The following is a 9,242-nucleotide window of genomic DNA, read 5'->3' as shown; positions in this document are numbered from 1 at the left end:
TAGGAATTTGCAACGCTTACAAAATCCCAATGAATCACTCCTCACACCATCAACAATGCCCTCAACGCCACCAACTACTCATTCTCAAAAGCTTCAATTTTCTTCCCCTAACCACGACTCTACTAATGTCAAATCCTAAACATCAAATTTTAAAATAACAGTTCATCACTTTTTCTTTTTGAAAAATTACATGTATTAACATTAATAACGTATGGACAAGAAATTGGTCCAAACTTTGTTGAGAATGATTTGTAATTTAGATATAAATTCAAGAATTAAAAATATATTTAATTCAATTACTAAATATGACTTATTTTTTAATTTTAATTTAAATATAAATTCAAAGATTAAAAATATATTTAACCTAATTACTAATTAAGGCTTGTTTTTGAATTACAATATAAAGTAAAATAAAGTGGAGTGGGTTTGGGAAATATAGGAGGTGCAAATAGAATATCCAAATGCTCTTCATCCTTTTCAAAATTTGAAACATTGTTCACTTTTCTTCATATTTCTTAAAAAAAAAAATCCCCTCCCCTCAAACTTTAAAGAAAAATCAAAACTCTCTTTCTACTCCATTTGCAATTTTCTTTCCACGGGCTAATTAAAGAAAGTGAAGATCATCATATATTGATACTTTGCTTTCGTTAGTCTCTTTCATTTCCCCTTTTTTCTTACTTTTTTTATGCATGCATCACTAAGGACCTGGAATTCGTGGAAGCAATTTGAATTCTTTAACTTCACCTTGAAACGTTGATGGTTAGATTTGACCTTTCGTAGCAATAAAAAAATATTTGTTGTGTTTTTCTTTCCTCGTCCTCATTAATTTTAAACATTGTAGTTCAAAGTAAATAAAACTAGTTATGTAACAGATGTCAATTAAATAAATAATTTATTTAAAGTGTGATATAAATGAATGCAGGTGTTGACATTTATATCAAGTTGGTGCAATTATCAACTAATTTGAGTTTGAGATATTGCGTGAAAGCATTAATATGGTAATGTTTTATTTGGATTGTTAATTAGATTTGGAACTTTAAATGTGTGTTATAAAGAGACATATGCATATATGCTGGTAAAGTATATTTGATTTTGGTACATGGAATTAAGTAGGATCCAAATACTGGACTTTAATAAATATTTTCGTAAATATTTTTATGATTCTAAAAGTAAATAATTTTAAATAGTTTTCACATTTAATTTTGTTTTACTTTTTTGAAAAAAATAAATAAAAAGTACATTAATTTTATACATTTAATATAAGGTAATCATCCTACAATAATGGTAATACCTTTCATACACTGGTTCAACTCTCCAACTTAAATTTGATTTTAAAGACCATTATTGCTAAAAGAGTTTTTCTGTAGTTTTTTCTTTTTTTCTTTTTATAATGAATTATGGTATAGTAACTCAACATGTCTTTTGTTAAACATTTTTGTCATTCCATTGTGACTCTGACTGTGATAATGATCACCAATAATATTAGAGCTGTTAAAATAGGTTGGAATTCACGAGCCAACCCGGCTGACCACAGGTTTGGGTTGGATTAGGTTGAAATTTTTTTACAAATTTTAATACAGGTTAATTTTTGACCCAGCTCACCCGGGTTGGTGAATTAACTCGCAAATAAAGAGTCACACAAGTATTTTTTTTTAGCCAACACATAAATAATTTGTACTTTTGTGATTTTGGTTTGTATTTGGATTGTATTAATGTTTATTTAGATTTTAATTAGAATTATAATTTTGTTTTGACTGAAAAAAAAATATTTTTTTAATTAAGTGAACTTGTGAGTCAACCCGTTTAGCCCACCAACCCATGGTGGGTCGGGTTGGGTGAATTTGTTTGGCTCGCTAATAAGTGAGTCGGGTTGGATTGACTCATTAAATGATCAACTCGTGGTGGGTCTAGTCGGGTCGAACCGGATTACCTGTTTTGACAGCTCTAGATAATATGATATGTTTTATTAAAAAATGGTGTTTAAGTGAGAAAGCATCACCTAAACAATACTCTTATAATATTTTATATGGAATTCATTACTTGATTAAATTAGTTTTAAAATTTTTATATGAGATGTAATCATAAAATAAGTTTGTATTATATTTTTCTTTGCTTTACTTATTTAAAATGTTGTTTATTGAATTGTGATGTTTGATGTGTGAGTGAGATGAAAATAAATAGATGTTTGTTTATAAGTCAGATAATTAATAGGGATGTATTGTATCTTATTATAAGTATTGAGTTACGGACATAGCTGACAATATCAAATTATACAAATTTATATCACCTATTTGAGGAGTGAAGAATCAAAAGGAAATTATATGTTTCTTATGAAATGTCTTAATATATGTTAATTATTTTATAAAATCGAAATGGTAGAACAATTTGACGTCAATTATATATCAACACTCAATACAATTTTACAAAGTAGTCGAATCTTTAACTGTTTTTTTTATTATCATGCCATTGCTAAACAAAGAATTAATTATTTGAAGGACTTTTGAGTTTATAATAAATTTGGGTAATTTTGATGGAGTCCTTACTAAAATTTTGTAGTTAATTAAATTCTAAAAATTTTAAATTTTTTAATTAAGTTCTTGTAATTAGATGTTTTTGATAACTTGATAACTATGTTATGTGATAGTTATCTTGTAGTGTCATCCTACTTAAATGTTGTCACACAATATTTTGTTGCAAGAGATCATAATGAACAAATCTCCCTCAAAGATTTATTGTATTTGATGAAAATTGTTCTTAAATTTAATTAAAATTATATATATAAATAACTAATAATAGATGGTAATATATATATATATATATATATATATATATATATATATATATATATATATAGTCTATTCTAACAACTCAAAACTCTTGCGGTCTCACCATTGAGCCTTTAAACATGGGCACGATTATCTACTCACATACAACATTCGATCATAGCAAGTAAATATCACAATACCATATAAAACATAGGGTAAGCTAGTGAAAATTACAACATAGTACTCAATACCATCATCTCAAATTAACAATTCTCATCAATAAAATGTTTATCACACAAAACAACTCTCTTGACTCAACCCTCACGGCTAACATAAACATCTGACTCTAGTTTTAGAAGACTTGTGTACTGAATAGACTTAGAGACCATGTACCTGTCATGACTCACTCCCGCCACTCAAGAGCTATAATTATAAATACATATTAGGACTATAAAGTCCATTTTGAGCATGACTAGAGTTAATTTGTGATATCTGCAAGTTACAATTCCTTATCATACATTAGATACAAAAATCTCTTTTGACTCTCACAAATATATGGTTTTCTCTATGTGAATCCAATATTAGTAGTTAGGATAGTCTCAGAACAAAATCACTTTGTAATACACTACCTAACCATATATTAGTGTAGTACTCCCTCCCTAAGAGTCACTATAATCACATCATTAACACAATCACATATCTCATCTTAATAGTAAGCTAAATATACACCTAAGATCTAAAACACGTAACTTTACTCATTCATACATTTAAAACATTTATTTTTTGCCCAATGAGTCACCTTAAAAGATAAGCTTGCTCAACAACGGCATGGCTTGCGCAGTCAAAGCATATTACTTGAGCCCTTTGGAACTAAAAAAAGGAAATCGCCTAGTAAGTTGTTGGCTTGCTCAGCAAGCGAGTACTACGAGCAAATTTCTAAAAAATGTGTCCAATGAACGCATACCCGTCCAGCGGCCAAGATCAACCTACTCTCTAGATTTTGAAGAAAATATTTTTGTCTAACGACTCTTTCCTCTCGCTTAATGACCCAACTCTAGGAGTCAAATTCACTTAGCATACCTAAAGAGACGCCTTACCCAACTAGAAGAAAGTTGAGAGCTGTCTACAAGACAAAATTCCCACTTGAATCTTGCGACTTTAAGGTGTCGTCCAATGGGACTAAATAAATCTAATATGTGTATCAGGTTGAACTATTGGATCTATTTGAACCATTTACTTTTTCCATGCACAAAAATATGTCTAATTTAATTCAAAATATTCTTAGATATTACAAATTGAACAATTTGATACATCATACTCAGATCAACAATATTTACTCAACTTTATTTTTATGAAGCGACTATGGGTAAGGAAGATGAGTGGGTTTGGAAGGATAATCATACTAATGTTTATACTATAAAATCAGCCTATACTAAACTCATAACAAGATCGATAAATATCGATGATGATCTATTTGTACAACTTTGGAATATTAAAGCCTTACCAAATGCCTTACACTTTGCATGGAAAGTAATCTTAAACAAAGTCGCAACATGCGATAATTTGATCACAAGAGGGGTGAGTGTGAGTACCAATGTGTCTGTCATGTGTGGCAAGTGTGAAGAGTCAGTGGGTCACATATTCTTTAATTGACCTTTTGCTCAAAGTATATGGAATTTGTGTACTAATTAGGTTGGTATTACTACGGTACATCACTTTTTAGCAAAAAACTATTTCCATCAATTTTTGTATACTAGGGTTAAGTAAAAAGGATAATTCTATTTGTTTGGAAGTGTATGTGGGTTGCTATTGTATGGACCATCAGAATGCATAAGAATGGAATCATTTTCAGGAGTAAGGTGAATGATGGCGAGGAAGTGTTCAACTTAGGCCAAGCCAAGGCTTGGATGTGGATAACTAATAACGTTTCTAATGCGAGATTCACATACTCAGACTGGTGCTTGTGTCTAAATTTGTGCATTAAATCAATAGTGGATTAGGAGTTTGTTTTTCTTTTTGGTTAGTTAGGGGATGCTTTTGTAGCTGCCTGAGGTGTAGTCTTGTCCACACATATCACATGGTGCTTGTTTGTTAGGTATTTTGAGATATACTTTGTTTGCGATATCTTTTTGAAGTTACACTTTTACACAACTATTTATTTGTGCTCATCTAATGTGTCATCTAGACTAGGGCTATATAGCCTAGATATTTCTTTTGCAGAACACAAAGTGTGGGTTTATAGATCAGATGGACATGCATAGAAAACAAAAAAGAAATCTTGCCACAAAGCTGGCAAGATAGTGGTTTTTCCCTGAGCTTGTGGAATCCCTCAATATTGTTTTGTCTCTTTGTCTTCAAAAATTTGTTTATTTTACTTGTAAAATAGTTATTTTTAACTGTTGTATCCTCTTTTTGATAGGCTATAGGTGTTGCTTTCTCTTTTAGTTTTTTACGATTTTGTTCTTTGCTCTTCTTTTTTTTTTTTTGTAAAAGGGTTAGAACACCCCAAATGTTTTTCTATTTACAATTTTTTTATTGTTGATAAAAAAATCACATATAAATAATTGGTCTACGAACAAAGTTTAATATCTCATTCATTTATAACAATCATATCATCATCATAAATTTAAATCAATATTAATAAAAATTTTATTAGTTTCCCTTCCCTTTGAATAATTTTCCTCATAGTTAAACTCCACATTTCAAGAAATAAAGCTACTCACACTTGAGAATTAGAATAAGGTAACCAAAATGGTAAAAATTTAGTATATGGCGGAACTAACTGAGGGGGTCACTTCTCTCGACTACCTCACTAAAATTGATAACTAAAACAATGTAAAAGTAAAAAGAAAAAATTTATAAAATAAATATAAATTTACTCTGTTCAAATTTCTATTCAGACAAGAATTATTCTTAATTGCTCACATACTACAAGGTGTAATTAAATTTTGAAAGAGATGAAATATGGAGAAGAATTAGAGAGAAAGGAGGGACAACGTTTGAATTCTAGGATAGAAATAAAATGAAAAGTATAACTTGTTAAATTGATGAAACTCATGTGGGTATGTGGGTATATCATTGTTCTAATTAGTAACACCTTTGTATAAAAAAAAGAGTAATAATATTTTTACAAACGAAATTTTAACAAAGTTCGACAAACTAATTTTTAAGTAAAAAAATAAAAAAATGAAAGGTATATGGGTAAAAATTTTAAAAATACAAAAAATAGAAAGGAAGAAAAAAATGGGTCTTTTAATCCAAAACTGAATATATATTTAGATCAATACAAACGGTCCATATTATATTATATTTTTATTACATTAAATATATTTCAAATCTATGTAAACATAATTCTTTTAGTTTTATTTTTCTACAATATTTTTAGATTTATGACATTATCTTAATTTCTTTTCAGTCTTCTCTTCATCATTAATTTCAATTGGTTTAGTGCTAAAATAACTGTGAAATAGAAATGAATTAAGATTATTAAGTTAGTAGATATATTTAAATTAAGATGTTCATATTATTTTTACATATTTAAATAGAAAATATGAAATATATTTATTAGTTTACGTCATCAAAACAATTATATATAATATTTTATAATTATTTTTTTAAATATTATCAACAACAAATTTAATAGCTTTAATCTTGTTCTTACTTTTTAATTTAATATCTTATTTTTAAAATTGAAATTTCAAAAAGATACTTTATTTAGTAATAAGTTATTTTTTGTAAAAAAAAAATTATTTTCAAATAACACTTTTATAATTTTTCTTTTGATTATAAATTTAAGGTTTAATTACTCGTTTGATCTCCACTTTGGTTGGAATGTTTCAATTTGATTCCATTTTTAAATAATTTCAATTGCATCCTAAATTTTGAAAGAGTGTCTCAATTAGGTTCTTTAAAAAAATACTAACGACGTTAGTACGTTAATGGCCTGATACGTGTCAATCTGTGATTTTTTATATTTTTTAATTTTTTGTAATTTTTTTTTTCAAAAAACTTTCGTCACGTGTCAAGTCCTTGGGGTGACACATGGCATTGTCAACGCCTCGTGGCAGAAAACTGACATGTGTTAATGTCAGTGTCAAATGTCATTGTCTTGATTCCAATTTAGTCATAGAGAAATTATTTTTTAACAAAGTTTTCTTTACAAACTTTTGACAATGCATATGGGACTGCACCTCAATGAATGAAAGAAATGTTTGATATAACATGAAAATAGAAGAAAAAGATTTGGAGTGTTGAAAAACATTGTCAAAAAGAAATTTGTCAAAGTATCATAATCCTTTAGTCATATATATGTCTTTTCTATCTAATTTAGTCTCAACTTTGTCAAAACAAAACAATATTGTTCTTCTCCCAATTGAGATAAAAAATACTAATTGTGTAAATGTTATGCTGATTATTTTTATTAAAAATGACTTTTTAACATATTGCATTATTATATATTATTAATCTTTGTTTTGTTAATTCATGTGTTTTTATAAGATTAAAACTAATTAAGTATAAATATTTTTAAAATAAAATAAGTATTTACAACTAATATATTATTAATCTATTCTTTTATAAGAATAAATTAATTAATATCATTTATACCATAATAAATTTTGTTATCTTTTAATTGTGACCAAATTTATTATTTAAATAAATATTATACTAATATTTATATTAAAATTTAGTGGTAAAAATTATGATTAGCAAAACATGGGTTAATAATATACAATAATATAATATGTTAAAATGTCATTTTTAATAAAAAAAAATTGTATAATATTTATACAAACAATAAATTTGGTCTCAATTTGGATCTGAACAATATTGCTTAATTTTGAAAAAAAGTGAATATTAAAGTGAATCAGATAGACATACACACACACACACACACACACACACACACATATATATATATATATATATATATATATGTATATTGACTAAATTAAAATCAAGACAATAACACCTAACACGTGATAATATCTTGTCATATGATAGTGTCACGTGTCACCCTAGAGACATGACACGTGCCAACAAAATTTTTGCAAAATAAAAATAAAAATAATAATAAAACTACAAATTGACATGTGACATATTAACACCGTTATTAATTTCTTTTTAAAATAACCTAATTTAGTTACTTTTTCAAAAGTTAGGATACAATTTAAACTTTTAAAAGTAAGAACAAATAGAAACATTTTAAGCAAAATAGGGACCAAACAAGTAATCTTTAAATTCATAAAGTAAAATGTTATATTACAAGTAGGATTATAGTATGTCTACTCAATAACTTAAATAGTTTCAATACATAATTATTTGATGGAATATACAAATTTTTATATTGAAAAAAACATGTTTTTACAATATTTTTTCAAATCATAATAGACCTAAAGGTAAAAGTGTAGTTGTTTAGATTAAGAAAAAGATAATTTAAAGTAAAGAGAAAGTGTGCAAGTTTATAAATAATTTAATGAGTATAATAGATAAAAAAATTATATTTCATAATAAAAATACACGAAAATAAATTACTAAAATTTAAATAAATTGATTTTATTTTTTATTATTTTAATTATCTGTTTATTTTAATGTAAAACTTATATTAATATTTTATGTTTTGAATACATTTCTTTGTCTTCTTAGCACATTTGAAGAGAAAGTTATCAACAAAAATTGTTCTCATTATCCGTGCATTGAGACTTTGGTAGATGCACTCTCTAACATTTCTTCCCTATCTATGTTTTGAAAACAAATATGGAGTAAGAAACAAACTAACAATTTGAGAATTAGAAAAAAATCTTACATAACAATATAAAATCACTTTCCAATCAATAGAAAAAATAACTCCCATAATTTTAACACAAAATTTTGTACCAAAAACAGAGAAACTACAAATATATGTATCGATACAATCTCTATAAAAGTCAACACAAATCCCAAACTTTTAGAAGTTGCATCATTAGTATACGTATTAATTAACTTTTGGGTACCATTAGAACTTATATATTGGAAGAATTTCTCAATCTAATGCTTATATCAAAAGATTTTAAAATAAAAAAATATGTATATAATTCCTCATATTTTAGTAGAAAATTACCGATCAATCTTATATATTTTATAATAACATGTATCACAGCTTGTAATGAAACACTTTGGTGAAATTTATCATACATTCTCATTCTCCATATCCAATTAATGGAAACTTCACGAAAACAATTGAATGACTATAAATAACAATTGCAAATTCGCAAAAATACCTTACAGAGCTAAATATAAAAAGCTTTAAAATGAAAAAATATATTCAGTGAACTCTTTTTTTATACTTACATACTTACAGAAAAAATACATATAACACAAATTCAATTATTAAGAAAATGAATTTTTACATTAAAAAGTAACCCATATAAAGATCTATATATAAAATACAACCTGTGTGTTTGTTTTCTACCTAATTTTTTAGAAAATGAATATGAAAAC

Source organism: Vigna unguiculata, chromosome 9 (genome assembly GCF_004118075.2).
Source record: "Vigna unguiculata cultivar IT97K-499-35 chromosome 9, ASM411807v1, whole genome shotgun sequence".
NCBI classification, from domain to species: Eukaryota; Viridiplantae; Streptophyta; class Magnoliopsida; order Fabales; family Fabaceae; genus Vigna; species Vigna unguiculata.
The sequence above is the reverse complement of the archived record's forward strand: the minus strand, read 5'-3'. Positions refer to the sequence as shown.